General features: G+C 43.1%; 1 pseudogene; it reads right to left on the bottom strand.

The window, feature by feature from the left end:
* Window positions 1-3558: 3558 nt before the first annotated feature.
* Window positions 3559-14434, bottom strand: part of LOC125485734 — a 23558-nt pseudogene continuing 12682 nt past the window's right edge.

Genomic DNA, 14434 nt, shown 5'->3' on the forward strand with positions numbered 1-14434 from the left:
TCCTATAATTTACCAAACATTGAATCACACATTATACCTCACCTTCATTGTTATCCTCACACACATAGAATTGCTCTAAGTTTCGCACCTACATCTCACAGCTTGCGCATACTGCCAGCTGTTCAGCCATGTCATCCAAAAACACTGCACCACACTGACTGCCATATTTCCTCTCTCTGATGAGATACGGTGGGCCACTCGGGGCAGGTAACAGGCACTATGAAACCATCACTGGCATGGGCATGTGTCATGGTGGGACAATAAGCACCAAAATTCGAAGAAATGTTACCTCATCTCACAGCGCGCTTCACCCTCATCCAACTATCTCTTCTGATTTACAAGCTGGTGAAAGCCTGCTTGATCTGCATCTCCTACTCCCTCACCAATGTCTTCCCTTTCTCCCCTCAGACACCCAGGCAGTGAAAGAGGTCAAAGAACAGGAAGACAGTGGTGAAGAAACACTGCCACTGGATCTCACGCTTACAACCCTCTGCTCAGATACTGACACTGTGCATATTTGAGAGAATAGATTTGATGCAGGATTTACATGAGAAGAAACACCAGGCTTGAGTGGCCTGTGGCAGAGCTGGGGGTGGAGGCTGTTGGGGGGGTGGGGTGGTTGGGGGTAAAAGTGCCCATTGGCTAAAAGGGTGAAATTGTTCAAAGTTCTGTTACACAGGACTCAGGTGAGTCTTTGTCAGGTAGCCTTTGATGGGCATGAACAATGAAATACTTTCTGTTGCCTCTCAGCCAGTCACCCCACACCAAGAAGCTGGATCTTCTAGGCAAACACTGCTCAAGGACATTCAACAAGACCATTTCAATGCCCTGTACTGAAAGTCAGCAACCTTCCATCAACCTTGCTACAACCACCGGGCTAGCCCCAGGTAAAAGCACCAGGCCAGCAAAAGGCACAAAGAAGACAGGCGCTGAGGATGATTTATTGATGATTATATGCAAATGAATAACTTGATTTATTATTTTAGACGCTTTACGGTGTTTCTGTTGGATCAATGTGGCCAAACAGATGCTGTGATAGTCAGTGACAGAGGGTAGGTAAAATGTGGGGCCATTGTGATTGAAGAATTGGGGTTATATTTATTGGTATTAGAGTCAGATGACTTCTTGATGGACGGCACGACCAGAAACGAGCTGTATCAGTTAAGACCCCTTTTCTCTTCTATCTCCTCCTATGCAGCTGGAACTAAAGGTCGTGGCTTAATGATGGGAAGCAACAAGCAGAAGGTCACCACAAATCTTGACCCATGATCCACTGAGTACTACAGAGTTCCACCAGAGAGAGATGTTGCTTACAGCTCCCCAATGGTCTACTCAGTGACATTTTGTGTGCCAGCATAACTCTCATTATATGAATGGTGGTCGGTTAATAGTCAATGTTGCCCAATAGGCCATCTTCTGCTCTGATGGCTTAAATGCAGATAGCGTGGCAGACCAGTGCAGATCAAAGATGGCCTGACTGCTGCTTGGATACCAGTTATTGACCTGCATGATGTATTGTGTTTGAGTACACAGCAGCTGGACATTAAGGGACTGGAATGCCAACATAGGACAACCGAATGCAGTGTCCTCAATTGACACATTGGTATCTTGCACCATTGAGAAGCATCCAGTTGTCACAAAGTCTTGTGATATTTCAACATGCTTCTCTCCAGCAAGACAGACTGCAATGTATTCAGCACCCTTAGGGAAAAAAAGTAACCTCTGCCATATAAAACAGACTGCATTTTGGGAGATGTTGCAGCAAATCTCTCCTGTTCCAACCTGCAAGGTATGTCTGAAAAGTCATAACAATGGTGACCTTATCAGCCAATGACTACACCATCCTGTGGCTTTAGCAAGTGGCAGATTTCAATGAGTATGTCCTTCATGAAACAGAGACACCTGACACTCAGTCATTGCTGAGGGTCTGGGTCAGAGAATTGCTTCCAACTTTTGAGAGTTCTTTTCTTCCTTGCCCTTCTTCTTCCAGTAGTTTGTCCTGTCCTTGTCATCTTTGTTCATTCTTCCTTTTCCACTGAGTCTGCAGGGAATGCAGCCAGTCCAAGGAGAAAACATTGAGTATAAAATCCTTGAAGTCAGGACAAAGTCCTTCAGCAGGTAGTAAATCACTCCCTATAGAGGCTAGCAACCAGAAAGAGCTGCAGAATCCACAAAGCACTTGCAACATCACAGTGACTGCCTACAGAAACCAACCAGCAACCAAACTTTAAATATCACATGCTCAGCTGTGCAAGGTCAGGAGAGGGCATTAGCGAGACCAATGAGCTCCAAGACAGCAGTGCTGACATCTAATCAGCTCCCTTGTACATACACTAATGTCCTCACTTGCGCCCAATGTGTACTCAAGTGTCACAAATACAGTTTGGAGACAAAACAGCAAACGTTCATTCCTGAAAATATCATCATGCAGCCAGGATGCGGGTCACATTGCTCAGATCTGTGCTGGGGAATTTTTAGTGCATCCTCTTGCTCCTCCTACTCTTTCATGATTTCAACTTGGCTCCTTCTACATCCCTGTGGGAAGCAATGTAATGTTCTATAAGGGGCAGATAGCCGTAACACATTGGCCAGCTTCAAAAGTGATGTTCAGCCCCTCTGCTATTCCATCATTAGCAGAACCTCTACCCTGCCACAGTGTCAGAAAGACTGGCATAAGTTGTGAAAAATATGGAGAAGTGTAAGGAATACAGGCCAAGAAGAATAAATGTCTTTACTAATTTAAAAGCTTATGGATTTCAACAAAACTTCTGTATGCACTTTGAAAGTGAACTGCTTCTCCCATTCCCACTTATCATATCTCACCTGCTCCTACCCACTCACCTCTCAGTTTGGCTGCTATCTTTCCCAATCTCCGATCTCTCCTGCTCCGCTTTTATTCTTTCCCACTAACTTACCATTTCTGCTCTAATACACTGGGAAGTCTGTGTCCTGCCTTTGTGCTGTCGATAGTAGCCTAGCTGGCTAAAGGTTGGCCAGCTGTCTGCTCCAACTTCCTATTTCCCAACCTTCTCCTCTCTGCTCAACTGTACTTCAATAACTGGTCCAAAATAGTTGTTGTCTTCTCCTCAGCATGTACCAAGGATTTATAGTATGTGTGTCAATCTCTAAATTTGCACTGAGATAACACAGTTTATGAAGAAGGGTCCCAACCTGAAATGTTAACTTTCCTGCTCCTCTGATGCTGCCTGGCCTGCTGCGTTCCTCCAGCTCCACGCTGTGTTATCTCTGACTCCAGCATCGGCAGTTCTTACTATCTCTAAATTTGCACTGCTGCTTTTTAATTTAAACAAATTGCTGCTGTTAAACTTTTTAACGTGCATGAATTAGTATGGAGTACTGAAACACACGCTGTTGGATCCATATCTGTCACAGAATTTACACAGAGATTCAAAGCATTTTGACAATAATTTAAGGCTCGGGCTTTAATAATCAGGCGTTATGAGCAGAATCTTCTCAGAAGGGAATAGAAAAAGTGATAATATGACATGGGTGCTTTGTAGATTTTCTTTTTTGCACTGGAACAGGTTTTACTTTCACTCAAATTGTCCATTTCATAAGGATGAACCCAGAGGATTGACCGGCACCAATACCAGGTCTGCTGTGCTTGATAGGCTTGTAGATGGTGGAGAATATTCCAAGATAATGGCCAATCGTTTCAGGCTTTATTTCAACCTACTTGAAGGCACACACCCACCATGCTGCCAAACAGCATTGTTTTTAAACATTCATTCACGGAATGAGGGTGTCACTATTGCCCATCCCTAATTGCCCTGAAGGCAGTTAAGTGTCAACCACATTGCTGTGGGTAAGGCTCTGGGGTCACACGTAGGCCAGACAAGGTAAGGATGGCAACTTCCTTCCCTAAAGGGCATTAGTGAACCAGATGGGTTTTTCCGACAATTAACAATGGATTCATGGTCATTATTAGACTCTTACTTCCAGATTTGTTTTAATTGTGTTAAAATTCCACCATCTACCATGGCAAGGATCGAATGCAGGTCCCTGGAATATTTCTTGTGTGTCTGGATTAACAGTCCAGCGAGAATACCACTATGCTATCACCTCCCCAGCTCTGGGAGGATAACCATATCCTGAAGGTGCATCTTGACATCGCCTGTTTCTCCATTGGTGGAGCTTCCTCTTTGGTTTTTGTGCAGCCTTTTCAGGACAGACTGCTGCTTGCAGCACAGGCCTACGTTCCCAAATTTCCGCTCACGAGTGCGTCTGCTGCTGATGAGACATATCAAGGAGCTGATCCAGGTCAACAGCTCTGTAGGTAAATTTCCTCAAAGTCCTTTTGTCCTATCTGGTCAGCCATTTTTGTTTGGTCTCTACGGAAAGAGTGGCTGCCACACCTGAGCAGGTGGTGTGGGGTTCGGTTTAGCTCAGTTGGCTGGTTCGCAAAGCAGTGTTATGCCAACAGTGTGAGTTGAATTCCCATCACTAAGAAGCACTCTCCTTCTTAACCTCTCTCCTCACCTGAGGTATGGTGGCACTCAGGTTAAATCACCATCAGTTTTCTCTGTTGAGAGAGCAGCCCTATGGCAACAACAGCAGGAGGTGGGACTTCCTCTTGTTATATTCCCAGTAGGAAGCAATCTAGAGTTAAAAGGTGGGAGAAGAGATCAAAAAGGACAACTTTCTACCAGCCCAATCAAAAGGCCAACACTTCTGAGGCATGACTAGAATCATGTTCCCTTTGAAATTTGGTATTCTTGTATCTGTCCTGACAAGTACAGATAATAAAACTTCAACAGCATGCTTTTATTTCCTCAATATAGGATAGAATCCTTAAAGTGTGGAAGCAGGCCATTTGGTCCAACAAGCCCACGCTGACTCTCCGAAGAGCATCCCACCACAACCACCACCCTACCCTATAACCCTGCATTTCCCATGGCCCATCCACCTAATCTGCACATCTTTGGACTGTGGAAGGAAACTGGAGCACCCAGAGGAAACCCATGCAGACACAAGGAGAATGTGCAAACTCCACACAGACAGTAACCCGGGCCTGGAATTGAACCTGGAACTCTGGTGCTGTGAAGCAGCAGCAGACCACTGAGCCACCATGCCATCCTAACAATTTGTTGAAAATGCATTTTCCCAGGTATGCTTTGCAGATTCCTTTCTACTTGTGGGAATGTATTTCCAATCATACCAACAGCTGCTGATGTGTGATTTATAAAGGCCAAATTACAGACAAAAACTACTAAATATTTCTAATATATCTTGTCTATGAATTTTAACATCCGGCACAGTTCAAATTTGTCATTTGCCAATTTGGTTAACAAATGATGTCTCACAACATTCAGTTAAAAAAAAATCTGCAAACTATCAGAAAACCTAGTTCCTAATTTACATGATATGTTCCATGATACCACTTTGTTGATAAAGTGCCGTTAGACTAATTTGTTATCATGTGCGTGAGCAGCAACCTTAAAACAAAGGGAGAAACAATGCTGCAATTTCTCAGCTTAGAAATGAGCTCTCAATGTTCCAAAATGTACTGTATTCTTGTACCTGTTTTACCAATTACAGTCAAATACTTGCATGGTATGTAGGTAATAGGAAAGATGTTTGCTAGTTAATGGAAAAAAAACCCTGCATCTCCTACCTTCAATTATATAATTATCAAGGTTTAATTACCAAGTTTTACTCGAGATGAAGCTGTTATATTCCTTCAAGAAAAGCTGATTAAATGCAACATGGGCAAGATGGTTTAAAATTTGTGTTAATGATAATTGATCAGTTCTGGTTGAGTGACTCTTTATATTATTACAAGACAAATATAATTAACAAACTCATGTCGCACACAGCAATAAGCTTCACTACAATTTTACAGCCACAGGAACATCAGTGAGAAGATCAGAAGCAAGCAATCAGTCCAATCTCAGCAACTGGCTGAAATAATAAACATATTTTTAACATGGCTGCTTTTTCTCTGGAATGAAACTAGAATGCAGTATTTCACTGTATCAAATCGGTAAATAGCAACAAACAAGAGATGTTCCCATTTTGAGGTTACAGATTTGGAATAGTGCCTTTGACAAGAGGTAGGAGAAACAGAAAAGTGTTCCCTGGAACCAGAAACATTACAGACTGAGATAACACAGTGTGGAGCTGGAGAAACACAGCAGGCCAGGCAGCATCAGAGGAGCAGGAAAGCTGATGTTTCGGGTCGGGACCCTTCTTCAGAAATGGGGCAGGAGGAAGGGAGCGCAGAAATAAATAGAGAGGAGGGGTGGGGCTGGGGAAGCTTTGTGGGATGGTGGTAGGTGAGGGCAGGTAGGCAGTGGTAGGGACTGGTCAATGAGGTAGGAGGAGCAGATAGGTGGGAGAGAAGATGGACAGGTTGTGTCAGGTCAAGGAGGCGGGGATGAGAAGGAGGGTTGGTCATGGGATGAGGCCGGGAGTGGGGAGATTTTGAAACTGGTAAAGTCCATATTGAGACCATTGGGTTGTAGGCTCCTGAGGCGGAATATGAGGTGCTGCTCCTCCAGTTTCCAGGTGGCGTCATTGTGACACTGGAGGAGGCCCAGGATGGACATGTCACCCAGGGAGTGGGAGGGGGAGTTGAAGTGGTTCACGACTGGGAGGTGCTGTCATTTGTCGCGAACAGAGTGCAGGTGCTCTACAAAGTGGTCTCCGAGCCTCCGCTTGGTCTCACCGGAGGCCACAGACTGAATTTTCTTCATTTAGCCCCTGATGGAATGGCAGGGCTATTTTCAGGTCACTCTGTCAAAGGAAGGATTTTTTAACGAAAGGGTTAGAAAACAATGGTTCACCATCACGTGTATTTCTGAGGCTGTAGCGAATGCAGGAATAAAGAGGATTCCTGGGAAGTTTACTACCCAAGAGCCTCATGCTTTAACGTGGGATCTGAGGATCTGCAGTGAGGTGAGCTCTCCTGAGCCAAGTCTCTTCAACTAGGCAGGTGCGAATGGAAATGGCTGAGGCAGTCAGCAGCAGGAGTGAGCTGTCTGTTACCTTGGAGACAAAGTAAAAAGATCTTAGGAGAGCATGACAGCTCGTTGGGATGGCACATCCAGGTATTGGCTTCCTACTCTGACTTTTACAGCAGACTTCTGGTCCCCTCCAAGTCACTCACCATCCTGACTTGGAAATATATCGCCGTTCCTTCACTGACGCTGGGTCAAAATCCTGGAATTCCCTCCCTAATAGCATTGTGGGTCAACCCACAGCAGGAGGAATGCAGCGGTTCAAGAAGGCAGCTCACCACCACCTTCTCAAAGGCAACTAGGGATGGGCAAGAAATGCTGGTCAGCCAGTGACGCCCACATCACACAAAAAATGAATAGAAAAAGAAATCACACCTTGAATTTCCATTCATTCAGCTCTTTCTGGGCACCTCACATCCCCATCCGAACAGCCAACACTCATCCTCAGCCTATTGTCCTTTCTTACCCACGTCTCACAGTCACTCTTCACAAATGGTATCCTCTCCACTCAATCCATCACACACGTTCACACACCTCTGTTTTCGGCCCTTGCAGAAGTGAGCGCATGACTTAGAACAAAGCGAAGATCACGGGAGGCTGGTCGTCCAGTGGCAGATATCTTGTTGGCCATTGGCAATGTCTGTTAGCACCCGGTCCACTTGGAGAGAGATCTTGCTACAGGAGGATGCAGATGTCAGTAGTGTCCTGCTTTGGGAGCCTGATCTAAGGCACTGGAACTCCTCAAGAGAGCTGATCATCAGCCTATACACTCTCTATTGAGATTCTTGTTTCCTGGGAGTTCCATCTCTATCAATCCATTTGCCTACTGGAGGGATCTGTGACTCAGGGGCCGATACTGGTGTTAGTGTTACTCCTGGTGAGCACTCAGCAGAGGAAGGAGGTAGGGCAGCATCAGCACCTCCCATGCAATGATGAAAGCAGGGGAGTGTGTCTGAAGGTTTGTGAAGGGATGGTCAGGTAAAGGGCCTTGCAAAGCACACTCTGAGAGAAAAAGGGCTTTGAACAGCAGCTTCTCAATGGCTGCTGCTGGAGTTCTTTAATGAAGAAGCAATTCCCACAGTGCACTCACCTTTGAGCCTGGTGAGATACAGATACAGGACAGAAGCTGCATTCTATTGGGAAAGAGGGAATTCATTGTTAAAGAAGCTCTCAATTGCTTTTTAACCACTTCAATTGTTTTCCCACTGGCTCACAGGAATGCATCCTAACCCACCCTACCAAAGAGTCATAGAATTATAGAATCCCTACAGTGTGGAAACAGGCCATTCAACCCATCAGGTCCATACTGACCTTCCAAAGAACATCCCACCCAGACGCACGCCCCCACCCTATCCCTGTAACCCTGCATTTCCCATGGCTAATCCACCTAGCCTGCACATCCCTGGACACTATGAGCAATTTAGCATGGCAATCCACCCTAACCTGCACATTTTTGAAGGTCTGGCTCATGACCTGAAAACAACTTCCTCAACTCTCCCACCCAATTCGCTCCACATCCTATATCTGCTGAAACGTCTCTGCCCTGTTTAGTTGATGCCACCAGAATGCGGTACAGATATTATTACAGACCCTACTTTGACCGAAGGGCCTGTGATCTTTCCAAGATTAATGAAAATCAAACGTGGTCAAGATCATGATAAGCACAGGTGCTATGAAGGCACAACTAAAGTAATCAGCTCATTCGATACAAATGTCTGACAAGCAAATTTTTTTGTAATGCACCAAAGCTGCTAAGAGATTTCATATGAAAAGGATACAAGCACTGCCTAAAGTAACACTAAAGCAGTGCAAAATTAAAGCCCATAAGTGGAAATCTTGCTCATTAGAAATCATGATGAAAAATTAACCATTGAAGAATCTCCTACTATAAGCTGCAGCAAATTGCTAATGCTGAGAGTAAGCACCAGTTGAGGAAGTTCAGATTCCCAGCCTAATTTATCCAGGATTCCCTCACCCATCCACAATCCCTCATCACAGTGAAGATATATCTAACTGATCATCAAAAGAAATTCGTTCTAAATAATGTGGGCAATGATTATTTGGAATCACACAAGCTTTCGGAGGGCAGCCCCTCCATCAGGTGCTGTAAGAGAGCAGGGCACAGACACAGAGTTTATAGGCAGAGAAGTCAAGGGCAGAGAGATCAAAAGATCATACAACTGGTGTGAGTGGAGTGTTGGATGATAAGTCTCTGCAGGTGACCAAGAGTGTGTAAAGTGTTTATAAAATCAATTTCAGTGCTGTGCTGTCATAACAATCAGGCAGAGCAATAGGAATATACGAAAGGAGACATCTCAGGTCAGACACTAAATTATAGGTGTGAGGTTTAGTTCAGAATCTGTCTCAGAGTTTTAGTTTGGAATCAGGCTGGTTTTATTCTGAAAGCAGGAATTTATAAGCTGCCACACTGATTGACTATGACTACAAATTGTGTCTGTTTTTGAATATAATAGAATGTATCTGCAAATAAACAAACATCTTGGATGAAATGATTCACCCCATAGATTTATTGTGTGATAAAAACCGGAAGAACTGCAGATGCTGTAAATCAGGAACAAAAATAAAGTTGCTGGAAAAGCTCAGCAGGTCTGGCAGCATCTGTGAAGGAAAAAAGAGAGTTAACGTTTTGGGTCTGGTGACCCTTCCTCAGAACTGAACTGTCAAATAGTCCCTACTATTTCACACCAAATTGCCTTGAGAAGCCTGTTTGGTATCCTGGAAAGCACCATACTATCCTTTCTGATCTGTAACTTTTAATATTTCTTCCCCAAACTGCTGTTAAGTATTTCAATAAGCATTGGTTGAGAATAGAAGCTTATGCAACCTGTATCAGATTGCTTGCTGTCTTAAAATTGCGTCACAGGGAGACAAGGTGGTTAAGAAGACATTTAGCACCCTTGTCTTCATTGCTCAGATCTTTAGAGTTATGGGAGTTGGGACGTCAAGTTGAAGTTGGACAGGATGTTGCTGAGGCCTCTTCTAGAATACTGTGTGCAGTTCTGGTCACCTTGTTATAGGATGGATATTATTAAATTGGAGAGGTATCAGAAAAGATTTACCAGGATGTTCCCGAGAACGGAGAATTTGAGATATAAGAATAGACTGGAAAGACTGGGACCATTTTCACTGGAGCGTGAGAGGTTGAGGCTTATTGAGGTTTATTACATCATGAGGGGCATAGATAAGGCGAATGACAAGGGTCTTTTCCCTAGAGTGGGGGACTACAAACTTAGGGGGCATATTTTTAAGGTGTGAGGAGAAAGCTTTAAAATGATATGAGTCACAACCTTTTTACACAGAGAGTGATTTGTGCATGGAATGAACTTCCTGAGGAAGTGGTGGATGCGGGTACTGTTACATCGTTCAAAAGACATTTTGGGATAAGTATACGAATAAGAAAGGTTAGGACAGATATGGGCCAAACGCAAGCAGGTGGGACTAGTTTAGTTCGGGAACATGGCGCAGACTGGCTGGACCAAAGGATCTGTTTCTGTACTATATGACTGTATGACTCTAAATAACTCCAATCTTCCAAATTGTGGAAAAGGATAGGATAAAGATCTCAATATTTTTCTGATGAAGGGTCTAGGCCCGAAACATCAGCCTTCCTGCTCCTATGATCCTGCTTGGCCTGCTGTGTTCATCCAGCTATGCACCTTGTTGTCTCAGATTCTCCAGCATCTGCAGTTCCTACTATCTCTGATACAATTTTAACCCCACTGTGAAGCCTCTTCTAAGGATGCCTAGCCTGAAGAAGTTATCCTCCTCCCTCCGGACAAACCTCAGGGGATCTCTCTCCCACTGCAACTCTCTTGTAATCTCTTCGGCCTTGAAACTGCTCGACCATGTCCTGAAGCAAACCATTTTCTGATGAAGGGTCTAGGCCCGAAACGTCAGCCTTCCTGCTCCTATGATGCTGCTTGGCGTGCTGTGTTCATCCAGCTCTGCACCTTGTTGTCTCAATATTTTTATGCGTGTTTTAACTGTAGCTATCAAAAATATTGTTTACCATTCCATTCATTGTTGAGTTGCTCCATATAAAAGTAATTGGAACTTTTATAAAGAACAATAGTCAACATTTGATATCAGAACTATTTTTTTAATTTCAAATCACCATTAACACTTCCAGCTTTTTTTATTGAAGGAAATTTCTGACATTCTATTGAAACTCATCATTTTTCTCCAAACCCTTCAAGTAAGAACCCAATGTCATACATACATGCAAACATATGAATTAAGAGCAGGAGTAGATCATTCAGACTCTCTCCTGCTCCACCATTCAATAAGATCATGTGTGATCTGATAATGACCACAAGTCTTACCTACTCTCAGTAACCATCCTGTGTTTGTCAAGAATATGCCTTAAAAATAATTAAGACCCGGCCTCAACCATTCCCTGAGGAAGAGAGTTCCGAAGTCTTGTGAATCTCTGAGAGAAAATGCTCCTCCTCATCTCTATCTTAAATGAAAAACATCTCATTTTAATCTGTGCCCCCTAGTTCTAGTCTCTCCTACAGGGGAGATATATTCTTTCAGCACTTACCATATCAAGTTCCTTCAGATACTTAAATGTTTCAATAAAATTATCTCTCATTCTTCCAAATTTCAGTGGTCCAATTTGTCCAAACTTTCATCATAAGATAACTCCTCTATTCTGGGTAACACTTGTATGAACCTTACATAAACTGTTTTCTGGTGCATTTACACCCTTCCTTAAATGCTGAGAGCAAAACTATATGCAAAAATTCCTGTCGCAGTTTCACCAATATGCTACACAACTGTATAAGCAAAATTTCCCTTGCAATAAAAGATAACATTCCATATCTCTTCCTAATCACTTGCTATACCTGCACTCTCATTTTATGCGATTCATGAAGCAGGTCACCCAGATCCACCTGTACCTCAGAGTACTGTAATCTCCATTTAAATAATACGCGGATTTTTATTTCTTCCTACCAAAGTGGACAAATTCAAATTTATCAAAAAGGAGACAAATTTTACAATGCATAGAACATCTACCAATTTTTTGCCCATATTAACCTGTTTATATCCTTTTGCAGACTCCTTCTGTCCTCTTCACAACTTTGGCATGAACTTGGGCATTGGGTTAAATCCTGGATGAGGCTCCAGGGTCCAAGTCCTTCAGAGTCAGTACAATTAAGCTAAAAGTGGTGATTGCCTGAGTTAAGCAACTGATTTTCTCACCTATATTGTTCCAACAAGAAAGAGCTGGAACTTTGTTTGCAAACAGCCTGCTTCTACATAACAATCTAGCACTGTACTGTCCAATCTGGCGTGTGGTATTCACATTCTCAGTCCATGCCCACAGCGTGCTGTGTATCATATTGATTAGGCTGACCTATAGTCATCGAGATACCCCACCTAAAACCGGCATTGGGTTCGCTGTTGATCCTATCAATTGTTTCATGCCCCTTTGTGACAATTTCTTGAACAACTTCCCATCACAATCTGAAAAATGAATGTCAGGGTCTCGAAAGTTCTCCTCCTAAATCGCCCATGTAGTTTTCTGGGAACTCGAGGCTACTCCATCTCACTTGGAATTATGGGTATTGGCATTTTCTACTGAGCTGATTTTTAGCTCCAAGCACGAAAGCAAAGCCATATGTTTAACATAGAATTCCAAGAACCAAACTTGGAGTGAACGCTATTAAATTACATACAAGCATAAATCTCACAGTTTCATCACAGGGAGTATCTTGGGCAGAACGGTGGGTCAGTGGTTAGCACTGCCGGCTCACAGCACAGGGACCTGGGTTTGATTCCACCCTCAAGCAACTGTCTGTGTGGAGTTTGCACATTCTCCCCGTGTCTGCGTGGCATTCCTCTGGGTGCTCCTATTTCCTCCCACAGTCCAAAGATGTGCAGATTAAGTGGATTGGCCATGCTAAATTGCCCATAATGTCCAGGGATGTGCATACCACGTGGATTAGTCGTGGGAAATGAATAGGGTAGGTGAGGTGGGTCTGGGTAAGATGCTCCTCAGAAGGTCAGCGTGGACTCAATGGGCTGAATGCCCTGTTTCGACACTGTTGGGATTCTATGGTTCTATCTTAAAGGCAGGACAGTAAGGAGACACAAAGGTTTAGGAAGGGAATTCCAAAGTTTAGGGCTTACGCAGCTGAAGACACCTCCACCAACAATGGAGTAATTAAAGATGAAAGACGCACAACAAGCCAGAATTGCTGGAGTGTAGATATCCTGGAGAATTGCAGGTCTGGATAAGATTATATGGATGGGAGGAGGGCAAGGCTTTGAAGGGACATGGAAAAAGGGATGTGAAAAAGAGAGTAGAATTATGATCTCTTGATTTAATGTTGCTGATTGGATAGAGCACACCGGTTTAGATATGTGCAAGTTTATCTTTAGTCACCTATAATCTCCACACAGTCCCACAGTTCAAAAGTACTTTTACAGTGATCACATTGCCAGGTTAAAATACACTGACACCCATTAATAAGGGACCTTGAAAATGCCCTACAAAAACAAAATCCTACACTTTCAGAATGGTTTAAGCTGCAGGGTGATTGCTTTCTTGGTCGTTTTTTTTCAGAAGGCAAGCATGACATTTTTTTGAGATTTTGTTTAAAATATAGAATGTTGGAAATTTTAAATAAAAATGGAAAATGCTTGAAAGACAAAAACAATGAAAATCCTGAATATTTCTCTCCTTTAACTGCAAATCAAGCTGCAGGGCACTTCTATGAGATTGTGACATTATATACTTTTTAATTTAATTGTAAACCAAAGAATTGAATTGTTTTAAATGCCTGCTTATACATGGAATTTTTAAAACACAACTGTATGTTACTGGCAGACAAAGAAATTTTAGTGTCAGTTGTAAGAGAAATAAATTATATTCTGGGATATGTTATCTATTGTCTTGCAATCCTCCTAGTTTGTCCATGTTACAATTATTCCTAGGCAGAATAATATCTGCAACATAGGGGTTAATCAAATGGACGCAAGTAAAACCAAGCAGTTAATCCCAGTGCTATTAATCTCTTATCTGCTTTCACCACAACAGGTTTAACAGCTCAGGCACTTCCTCGCTAGAAATAAGTTCAATCCTCAAACTGATCTCCCACACAATATGTATTTTTTATCATTTAATATTATTCTCCAAACTAATCTTCCCTGTGTCACGACTATAGATCAGGCATGTCCTCAAAGTGAACTATAAACTAAGAAATTGTATAAGCCTATTTGTAGCCTGCTTTTAGTTTTGAGTCTTTCAATTTAAAAATAACCAGCAGTATAGCTTTATGAGATAGTAGGAACTGCAGATGCTGGAGAATCTGAGATAACAAAGTGTAGAGCTGGATGAACACAGCAGGCCAAGCAGCATCAGAGGAGCAGGAAGGCTGACGTTTCGGGCCTAGACCCTTCTTCATTTCAGAAGCATTAAGCCCATT

Source organism: Rhincodon typus, chromosome 1 (genome assembly GCF_021869965.1).
Source record: "Rhincodon typus isolate 14 chromosome 1, sRhiTyp1.1, whole genome shotgun sequence".
Lineage (NCBI taxonomy): Eukaryota > Metazoa > Chordata > Chondrichthyes > Orectolobiformes > Rhincodontidae > Rhincodon > Rhincodon typus.